The sequence below is a fragment of the Carassius carassius genome, chromosome 37 (assembly GCF_963082965.1).
Source record: "Carassius carassius chromosome 37, fCarCar2.1, whole genome shotgun sequence".
In the NCBI taxonomy this organism is placed as follows: Eukaryota; Metazoa; Chordata; class Actinopteri; order Cypriniformes; family Cyprinidae; genus Carassius; species Carassius carassius.
The window spans coordinates 3,447,983-3,458,706 of NC_081791.1; the positions used below are offsets into that span (position 1 = coordinate 3,447,983).

Below are 10,724 nucleotides of genomic sequence, written 5' to 3' on the forward strand. Positions count from 1 at the left end.
AGCACGACTGGCTCACCGAGAGCGCGTGCAGGTCACCCACACGCTTCACTGAAGCGAGAGCCAACAAGAATACTGTCTTGAACAACAGATGCTGGAGGCTAATTGATTGGATAGGCTCAAAAGGGGGACCCTTCATGGCCTCCAAAACCGCCGCGAGGTCCCACATAGGGACTGATGGAGGTCTGGGAGGATTCAGCCTCCTAGCTCCTCTAAGGAAGCGGATGACCAAATCGTTCCTTCCTATTGACTGACCGAGCGCTGTTTCAGAAAACGCTGCGATGGCCGCCACATAAACTTTGAGCGTGGATGGGGCTCTGCCCTTATCCAACAGCTCCTGTAGGAAGGAGAGAACCTCCGTCACCTCACAACTAAGGGGTGAACATCCCCGAGCTGTGCACGAGCTGGAGAACACCGACCACTTCGAGGCATACAGCCGTCGTGTCGACGGAGCTCTAGCCCGAGTGACGGTATTTAGCACTCCCACTGAGAGATCAGCGGGTAACCGTTGAGCGCCCACACATGGAGGGACCACAACTCCGGTTGAGGGTGCCAAATCGAGCCCCTGGCCTGTGAGAGGAGATACCTCCGCACTGGCCACGGGGCGATGTCTGCTAACTGCATTAAATCTTGGAACCATGGTTGGTTCTTCCAAAAAGGTGCTACAAGCAGTATTGAACATCTCGTTTCTCTCACCCGTTCTATCACCTGCGGAAGGAGGGAGACGGGAGAGAAAACATAAAGCGGTCAGCACGGCCATCTCCGTGACAGCACGCTTTCGTTCTTGGAAAAGAACGCGGGGCAGTGAGCGATTTCGTGGGACGCGTAAGTCCCCAGGCTTACACCTGATTGGTACCAGTCGTTCGCCGTCCAGGGTTTCAGGGCTGTAACGCAGCTCTGATTGACCCTGAGACGCAGCCAACCAGATACCCGCGCTCTCAGCCAGAACTGCAGGGGGCGCATGCAGAGCAGGCCCAACCGAAGAACTGGAGATGCTGAGGCCATGAGACCCAGCATCTTCTGAAATTCTCTGAGCGAAACGGTCACGCCGCAGCAGAGAGAATTCGCTGCGCGCTGAATGCCCAACACGCGCTGTGGTGACAGACGCGCCGTCATGGAACGTGAGTCCAGAGCTATACCCAAAAACAGTCTCGTCTGACTGGGGTTCAGCGAACTCTTCGTCCAGTTAACACTGAGACCGAGTTTCTCGAGGTGATCGAGTAAAATGGCCCCGTATTCCACGAGCTCGACTCGTGATTAAGCCAGAATCAGCCAGTCGTCCAAATAGTTCAGCACTCGCATGCCTCTGAGTCTGAGAGGAGCGAGCGCTGCGTCCATGCATCTCGTAAACATACGAGGAGCCACGGACCAGCCGAACGGCAGGACTGTAAACTGGTATGCCTGGCCCTCGAAGGCGAATCTCAAGTATCGCCTGTGACGTGACGCTATCTGTATTTGAAAATACGCGTCCTTCAGATCTATTGACATGAACCAGTCTCCTCTGCGAATATGCGCGAGGATTTTCCTGGTTGTAAGCATTTTGACAATGCGTTTCGCCAATGCTTTGCTCAGCTGTCTTAGATCCAGTATGGGTCTGAGACCCCCGCCTTTCTTGGGCACTAGAAAGTATCTGGTGTACAGCCCCCCCCCCTCGCTTTGAGCTTGAGATACAGGCTCCACAGCCCCTCTGCTTAACAGTTTTAATATTTTGGCTCGAAGTAGGTGTGCTACTTCTATTTTGACCGTAGTTTCGACGCACACTAAAAAGCGCGGAGGGCGTCGAAAAAACTGTAGCGAGTAGCCTCCCTTTATAATGTCTAGCACCCAATCCGAAACCTCTGGAAGCGCTGACCATGCGTCTGCATGAATGGCTAGGGGTTGGATGCGAAGCGCGCTCTGTTGGCTGGGAAACGGCAGCGCTTCGATGTGCTCTAACATGGGCGTTAAGCCTGTGACATTTGAGGCGGGGAGCGCGCTGATCACAGCGGGCAGATCGCTCGTCCTCGACCCCCCCACGGTGCTTAACCGAGTGAGGGAGGGATGAGCGGGTCCCGTGGGACTCGTGCTGTCTGTGAGTAATTGTAGGCTGTAAGCGTGCACATTTACTGCTTTAGACTCGCTGTCTGCCTGGGCAGAACGAACGTGAACGGGTTTCATTTTTACAGAAACCACATGACGCGTGTGACATAGTGCTTGTGGGCACTGAGGAGTGGGCACGTTTACTATGCAGTGCGCGCGATCGACGCTTTTATGGGCGCGAGCCCTATGTGAAGGGCTGTGCTTATATGTGGAGATGGGCACTGAGCAGTGGGCATCGTCACTACATTTATAGCACCATCGGCCGTGGCCGGGACACCAGAAATTACAAATTTTTCGGGAAATATCTGTGTTTTTTTTTTTTTTTGTGCAGGCAAGCGTGCCACCGTACAGGCTTGCGCATTGCAAAAGACGCTGAAACACAATTCCTGGAACTGAAACAGCGGCGCGCTTAGGTGAGAGTTCGGCCGCGGCTACTCGTACAACGGCGCTTTCCCAGGATGGCTTCGGGGCTTCCGGCCTCACCGTAATCCTCTGCCGTGGTCCCCGCGGCGCGGGGCGACGGCCGGTAGAGCGAGAACGGGGTCTCGAGCTGCGTTGCTGAAGCTGTTGTGATAACGGCTTTTGTGTGCAGGCAAGCGGGCAACTGTGCAGGCTTGCGCGTTGCAGAAAACGCTGAGACAGTCACAATTCCTGGAACTGAAACAGCGGCGCGTTTGGGTGAGAGCTCGGCCACAGCGGAACTCGTACACCGGCGCTTCGATGAAGCAGCAGGAGGCGTGCAGAACCGGAGCGCTTGCCATGTCTGACAGTGTCAGCCCTAGATGCCTCTCAGCCACCATAGCGGAAGCCATAACTCAGTCCCATGGCTTGTGCAGCGGATTTAGTAGCGAAGCACTCCTAAAATCCGCGAGACAGATAGCCTCAGGTCCCATCTCGTCCAGTTTACAGAGGAGATCACCCTGGAATATCTGCAGCCATCGTGTGTAGCGCAGACGCAGCCTGCTCAGCAGCAGAAAAGATTTGCGCGAGCAGAGGTGACGTCATCCGGCAGGCTTTAGATGGCAACACCGCTTTCGTCGTCCTTTTACGGCGCCTCAGCGCAGCAGAGAATGCAGGCTCAGAGAAAAAGGCCAAGCGAGTCAGAGTCACCATGGCAACAGCTCGCAGTGAGGGCATCTGCCGTTGACGAGCGCGAGCGCTGCATGATCTTCACCCAGGCAGGAAACACAGATGACGTACCGGTCTCCCTCGCTGAGTGGGGCTCTGACGAGCCGCAGGAAGGCAACTTAAAAAAGACGCAAGCTCTTTTACGAGTGTGTGTCGCAGGGCGAACACACACACACGTATAAAGAACAGTTGGATATAACAGAATTGAAAGGATTCTGGAACGGCAGTGGAAGGCGGCGAAGGCCAGCAGCTTCAGAAGTGGCTCGTCACAGAAGCACTGAGATGCCTATCAGACGGCGCTTGCTTCCTCGTGATCCAGTGATGCGTGAGCTTCGCTGAAGAGATTAGGTGAGTCAGCCTTTTCGAGCTCCTTTTATAGGGTTGGGCCACACCCGTTTCGCGGGAAGTGGCATGAAGGGCGTGAAGCGCCCTTATTGGTCTGATGTTGCATCAGCCTGCGCTCGATAGGCTGTGCAGTTGCCGCAGAGCAGCCAATGAGCGATCGAGCCGTCTCGCCTATGGCTGTGTGCTGCTGCAAATGCGCTTTACAAAAATCCAAAATTAAGGATAATTTTTTGCTTCAGTATTTCGTGAAAAGAGACTTTTTCCGTAGCGTCTTAGCTAAGACGCAGAACGAGAGAGCTCTCGTAAGAGAACTGCTCCAGCAGTGGGCGTGTTCGTTCGTCATCTGGCTCGGCTCGGTGTTCATCTTCAGTTCGGTCTACACAGCAATTCAGTCAGTGTACTGTTTGAGTAAATGAATTATTCCGGGATATTGGTTTGTTTGAACTCAGAGGGAGTGTCAGTCACGTTAAAAAAATTTGTGGATTAATGCTTATTGGAGACGTGAACCGTTTCAAACGATTCAGTTCGATTTGAACTGGTTCAACCATTTCACTAAGAAGAACCGGTTAAATTGAACGATTCGTTCACGAATTGGACATCACTAATTGGCGAGTCACAAATCCTCTTGTTGGTTGTCATTAAAATATGAGAGGATATTTAGCTGCTGCTCTCAGTTATTTTAGGTTTGTTAACTAAATTGAGGAAGGAGCACTGGAAGCACTGTCGAAGTAAACCAATAAACTTGTTAACCCTTTGAGTGTACGATCACACCGGTGTGATTAGAACTTTCAGTGCGTCACGTCATCAACTGCTGAATTTAATCCGCTTTCACGCTTTGACTGGCGCTGAGCCAGATCGGATGCGCAGAGCGCTGGTCATATAATCACATTTATTCAGTGTTTTCAAACATATAAATCGTATAAATGTTTAAAACATTTAAATACACATAAGTGCTAGCAAAACCATACATTTATAGTTTGTAAAATACACGCCGGTGAATATGGAAACGGCAATAATGATCCTTACAAATATAATCTGACTTCATGTTTTTATTGATATCATATACAGATTGTGTAGGTTACTAAAGTTTACTCTGCCCTTCTCCGAGTTTACCGGACACCTACTTCAACCTGTTTCGGGAGGAGAGGATGAATGTGCGTGTTGTAAATCCCAACATGGCGGCACCCATCACCCGGTATAGATAAACTAACACGGTCGATAAAGAAGTGTTTAAGCTACCAAATATATTTACTTGCACATATTTCAGAATCGGAATATAAGATATTTAATAATATAGTGAGTATGCTTGCAAATGTTTTGAATAAAACAGGAAAAAGGAAATAAAAGCGATCCATGTGTCATACAGATCTATTTCAGCTGTGTGGTGTCACGTGACAAGTACAACTCGTCGCCATTGAAACAAGAAGCGGTACATTGTTTACGTGGCTGGAGTATTCTGTTTTTTGCTACCCTTGTCGACACTTTTAGCTCCCAAATGCCCCAATGTCTATATTGAGGTTAGAATCAAGGTTCTCTAATTGGAAAAAAGCACTGTGCAGAAATGGTGGCTTTAGAGATCATTGCAAATCAGAACATCACAGAAGTGCTCTGTTTGCTTGGACACAGCACAAATTAGTCATTTAAATGTGTAAAACGTGATGCGTTTTATGCACAGTATAAATAAATGAAAATAATCATTAATAACTTTACTGGCTCATATTTTTTTATTAGAGCGTTTGAAAAAAGGAATGACTGCCGAAATGTATTTGCACCGTACTGAATAAATTATTTTGTGTGCTTAAATGTACCCGTACTTGGCCCCTGAATGTAACATGTGGCCCCTTATTGGCCCGTTACAGAAAAATCCTAGAACCGCCACTGTCTTGATGCCTTGACCCCAGCCTTAATCCATTACTTGTGAAGTTCACTCAAATTCTTGAATCAATTTTGCTTGACAATCCTCATAAGGCCGTGGTTCTCTCGGTTGGTTGTGCATCTTTTTCTTCCACACTTTATCCTTCCACTCAACTTTCTGTTAACATGCTTGGATACAGCACTCTGTGAACATTGTCTTCTGGACAACTGTCAGATCAGCAGTCTTCCCCATGATTGTGTTAGTGCTAGTGAACCAAACTGAGAGACCATTTTGAAGGCTTTTGAATTTATTTAATACACAAGTTTCCCAATTTGAGTTGAATTACTGAAATAAATGAACTTTTACACGACATTCTAATTTAATGAGATGCACCTGTATATTATAAATTATTATATTATAAATTATTTTAAAAATTGTATTTTATTAATTTAAAAAGAAAATCTTAACATTTTTTTTCTGGATTTCTTCTTTTTTTTTTTTAGATACAAATTTGACTTTTATTAGATTTAGATATAGGAGTATACATTTTAGTATTCCTATAGCCCCAGTAAGAAGAAGAATGCCCTGAGATTTGGAGATTGGCTTTTGTGAGCCACCGAGCGCCCACTGGCTAAAGATCAGATTTATGTTACACACAAAGATATAGATTTAATGATTTTTTATTATATTTTTGCTTTTATTTTATTATTATTTAAAAGGATGAGCTATTATCATTTAAAAAATTAACATCAACAACATAGTAAAATAGTAATATTTTTATTGCAGTTAAGACTATACAATTATTTTGAGATTTTAACCATTTTATAACTGTTTGAATCTGTAAAATGAATTTAAAATCATATTGAAAATGATAGTGCTTTGCATTTATTGAATTAAGTGATTCTTTTAAGTTTGTTCATAAGTTATAGGGTCCCCACTGTTCACTCAATTGACAGTAAATATGTATATATATATTTTATTAATTTATACATTCTTATATATAATTTTACTTTAATTTCATATTTCATACATTTTATATAAGATTTAAGATAAATTTTTTATTCCGTTTTTTTTTTAATACAAATATATGATATCATCAGTCAATTGTACAAATATACCCTGTTCGTTGTGTGCAGGGATCATTCAGTAATATTCCTACATTCCTAAAAATAAATAAACAATATATACAGGCACATAACAACATAACTAAATGGTTTAATTATTTCAGTCTACACTCTGACATTCATAAACTATCCCTCTGACATATTTTGATGACACTTGATGTGTAAGAATTTTTTTTTTTCAGAAATTTTAGACATTTAACATGAACACAGCTTAACATCCACACAGTCGTTTCATTCAGTGAACACTGCGCTGAAAGAAAACTGATTTGTGCACTCTACTGAGAAAAAAAACTTCTTTAAAGTATTATAAATGCAAGTCTCTGACAGAGCTCTGATCTAGACGAGTAGAAACATCAGCAGTACAGTTACACATGTATTACAGGTCTATACAGGGTCAAAATCAACAAAATACAACCTCACACTAGGGTTATGCAAAAGATTTAATCAAATAGGACAAACATACAAAAAGCATCACACAGACTTGCATAAATACATACATTAACATGTTATATTAAAAACCAATATATGTCAACATACAGGCATGTAAAGCATGGTGAAAATAACTGAGCTTCTGTGTATCTGATCTTCCAGAAGGCTTTGGTGCATCTTTTAATGTGACATATCAGAATAATTATGATGACTGATCACTGCAAACAATATTGTAAAAACATGTATTTTGTGAATTAGACCCCCCCCCCCCCATTTACATTTATATACACAAAATCAAAACCACTAAGCCACATGAAAACACCACAGTAATTCATTAATCTCTCACATGACAGAACAATGGCAATGTGTGAAGTTTATTCTCACCGTCACTTTGTGTTTTTATCCACTAGAATCCCACTACTCAAAAAGAAACCAGATTGCACACTTGTTCATATCCCAAATAAAAAACACAGACAAATCAGGGAAAGAGTAATATTTTAACAATATTTAGTCACCAAAAGTATTTATCGTTTGCAGTCCCACTGAAATGGTAGAAAGCTTCTCCCACACAGTATAAAAATAATAAACCATTAACCATTAAAATATTTATATGCTCTAAATAATGGTAATCTTTCAACAGTTCAACGCTATAAAAATAGTAAAAAAATTATTCAGTAGTGAATTACTCTAGATAATTATTTTCCTTTAAAACATCAGTCAGCAAACAAAACTAAACTAAATGGAAAATGAAACAAAAAACCTCTTTCATGAAGAAAAAAGCATTCTACTTTGCAATGGATGTTAATCAGAGGTTTGGAACAAAAACAAAACCAAGATCATTTTTGTGTGAAGGTGGGAGATTTTAATATTTATCAAATCTACAGTCCTCCAGACATCTGTTAAGCCCGTTTAACACTGCCATTCCGGCAAATACACGGGTAAAGTGTTGGTAAAGTGTTCCGGCAATTGTTCCCGGGTCGCTAGATTTTGCACTTTCACACTGCCAGTGATTACCCAGGATATGTGCGTTCGTTCACACACAATCAGTAAAGATCCCGTAACGACACGTGACATCAGGGCGTGACGTGTAATGTATGAGTCGAAAACGCTAGGCACGTTATACTTTCACTGAAGCGAGCGAGCAATCTCGGCGTCAGCGCGGAAAGTGAGGAACTAACTGATCTCTGCTTCATTACAGTTTGCAAATTTTTTTTGTCGCGAACGTTGATCTTTCTTCAAAACAGCCGGTAAAAGAGTCGCAGCATTAGATCTGGCTTTTGCTCACACAGCGCTCGTCCCAGGTCGAACCCGGCAATGTTACTAGGTCCCCGACCCGGGTTCAATGCCGGAATCAATCCCGGGACGTGGTTGCTCTCACACAGAAGGCGACCCGGCAATGTTCTGGCAATATGCCGGGTCCGACGTGTAGTGTGAAAGGGGCTATAGAGAAGAACCAGCACCAACGTAAATTCCCAGAATTAGCTCTGCACCACAAACAAACCTCTCTGTGTGTTATGAAGGCCACGGGGAAAGTTTCTATGAAATCTTTGAATCTGGGCTCTTTCACTAAAGCACCGAACAAAAGCCAACCATTGACTGATTTGGACCCAGTTCTGCAGCCAGGATTAGGCACTTGACCTACAAACTTAATCCAAAAAGCAGGTACTGTATGATTTCTAACTTTTACACACAATACCAAAGTAACTGGGAGAGAGCAGCGAGTCCCTTTCATATCATTTGGCAACTGGTACTCAGTATCCATATGATCTGACACAATGTGTGTAAAAACAGGGTTCAGAAAATAAATGAAACAACAAACTGGCAGTTTGTGTCTAGCTTTTACACTTGGTTTTACATAAGTAGTAAAAAAAAAAAAAAAAATTAACAGATGGCCACTTTTGATTGCATGCCTACAGTTTTATTTCTGCTCTTAGGCATCAAATGCTTCAATGAGCAATTCTTTGACAGATCGCAACATGCACATGTTCACGGCATTTCAATGGGGAAAAGAATATCAAACTCTCTCATCACACTAATAAACACGGGTGCAAAGAGAGCAATGGTGCTCAAACCCAGAAAGAACTTCTACTGTTGTCAGTTTAAGGACACTTAAAGAATCGTATGGTTTCATATAAACTACGTGCTGACAGACACGGTCAAGCGCAGTTAATAGATAACAGAGCAGATCACTCAAACGCAAGGAAAAAGGCCACAAAGTATTGAAAGAGTGATGTTTCAACACTTTTCACATCAAAACAGAGCTTCAGGGCTTCATAAACTTCTGTATAGCTCAGTATACATGCACTTTTAACTTTCTCCTACACTTTAAACCTCTTCAGATTTTTTGATAATTTAAAACAAAAGGCTGGCTTTCATTGCGTTTGAAGATAAAATCCACACTTGCACAATGTCATAGTAAAATCTTTAATAAGCTCCAAGGCTTTTGCAACTGAAACTAAAAGCGTTATTACTTTGATATGCGTTATGGATTATATAGATAACTGTAAAGTATCCATCATAAGCACCAAGGTCCCAAACTTCAGTAGCCCCTCACTGCAGAACGCAAAACCCAGGGGGTGTGGTTGGATCCATATCTAGGGGGTGACGACTGGTAGGTTTAGGGGCGGAGTTGAGTGGATTTAGTGGTGGAAATGGGTGGTCCATATAAAAACTTAATCAACACCTCATTATCCAAGGTAAGTTAATGGGTGGGTTCAGGGGTGGAGATGTGTGGTTTAGGGGTGGAAATGGGTAAGTGGAGATAGGTAAGTTTAGGGGTGAAGATGAGTGGATTTACAGGTGGAGATGGGTAGGTGGAGATTGCCTAGTTTAGGGGTGAAGATGGGTAGGTTTAGGGGCAGAGATGGGTAGGTGGAGATGAGTGGGTTTAGGGGTGGAGATGGTAAAGTGAAGATTTGGTAAGTTTAAGGGTTGAGATGGGTAGGTTTAGAGGCAGAGATGGGTAGGTGGAGATTGGTAAGTTTAGGGGTGGAGATGAGTGGATTTACAGGAGGAGATGGGTAGGTGGAGATTGGTAAGTTTAGGGGTGGAGATGAGTGGATTTACAGGAGGAGATGGGTAGGTGGAGATTGGTAAGTTTAGGGGTGGAGATGAGTGGATTTACAGGAGGAGATGGGTAGGTGGAGATTGCCTAGTTTAGGGGTGAAGATGGGTAGGTTTAGGGGCAGAGATGGGTAGGTGGAGATGAGTGGGTTTAGGGGTGGAGATGGTAAAGTGGAGATTTGGTAAGTTTAAGGGTTGAGATGGGTAGGTTTAGAGGCAGAGATGGGTAGGTGGAGATTGGTAAGTTTAGGGGTGGAGATAAGTGGATTTACAGGAGGAGATGGGTAGGTGGAGATTGGTAAGTTTAGGGGTGGAGATGAGTGGATTTACAGGAGGAGATGGGTAGGTGGAGATTGGTAAGTTTAGGGGTGGAGATGAGTGGATTTACAGGAGGAGATGGGTAGGTGGAGACTGATAAGTTTAGGGGTGGAGATGGCTGGGTTTAGGGGCGGAGATGGGTAGGTGGAGATTGGTAAGTTTAGGGGTGGAGATGGGTAGGTTTAGAGGTGGAGATGAGTGGATTTACAGGAGGAGATGGGTAGGTTTAGAGGTGGAGATGGTAGGTTTAGGTATATGTAAGTTGGGAGGAGTTGGATCTGGATCTAACCACGCCCCCTGGATCTTGTGTTATGCAGTGAGGACCATCTCCCAAACCTGGCCAGTAAGGCTGTTTATTAGTCCTGGGTCAGCATTTGAACCCTTCT

At 44.1% G+C, this 10,724-nt stretch overlaps 1 long non-coding RNA gene across 8 annotated transcripts; it reads left to right on the forward strand.

Moving 5' to 3' along the window:
* The first annotated feature begins 9,693 nt into the window (after positions 1-9,693).
* LOC132117853 (uncharacterized) lies at positions 9,694-10,719 on the forward strand. 8 transcript variants are annotated; one of them, XR_009425858.1, is made up of 6 exons: positions 9,694-9,828; positions 9,924-9,945; positions 10,026-10,191; positions 10,229-10,272; positions 10,309-10,518; positions 10,584-10,719. It is a non-coding gene; the product is annotated as an uncharacterized LOC132117853 (long non-coding RNA). The 8 variants fall into 8 exon arrangements; XR_009425863.1 differs by having other exon boundaries at positions 10,084-10,191; XR_009425856.1 differs by having other exon boundaries at positions 9,706-9,864; positions 9,902-9,945.
* The last annotated feature ends 5 nt before the right edge of the window (positions 10,720-10,724 follow it).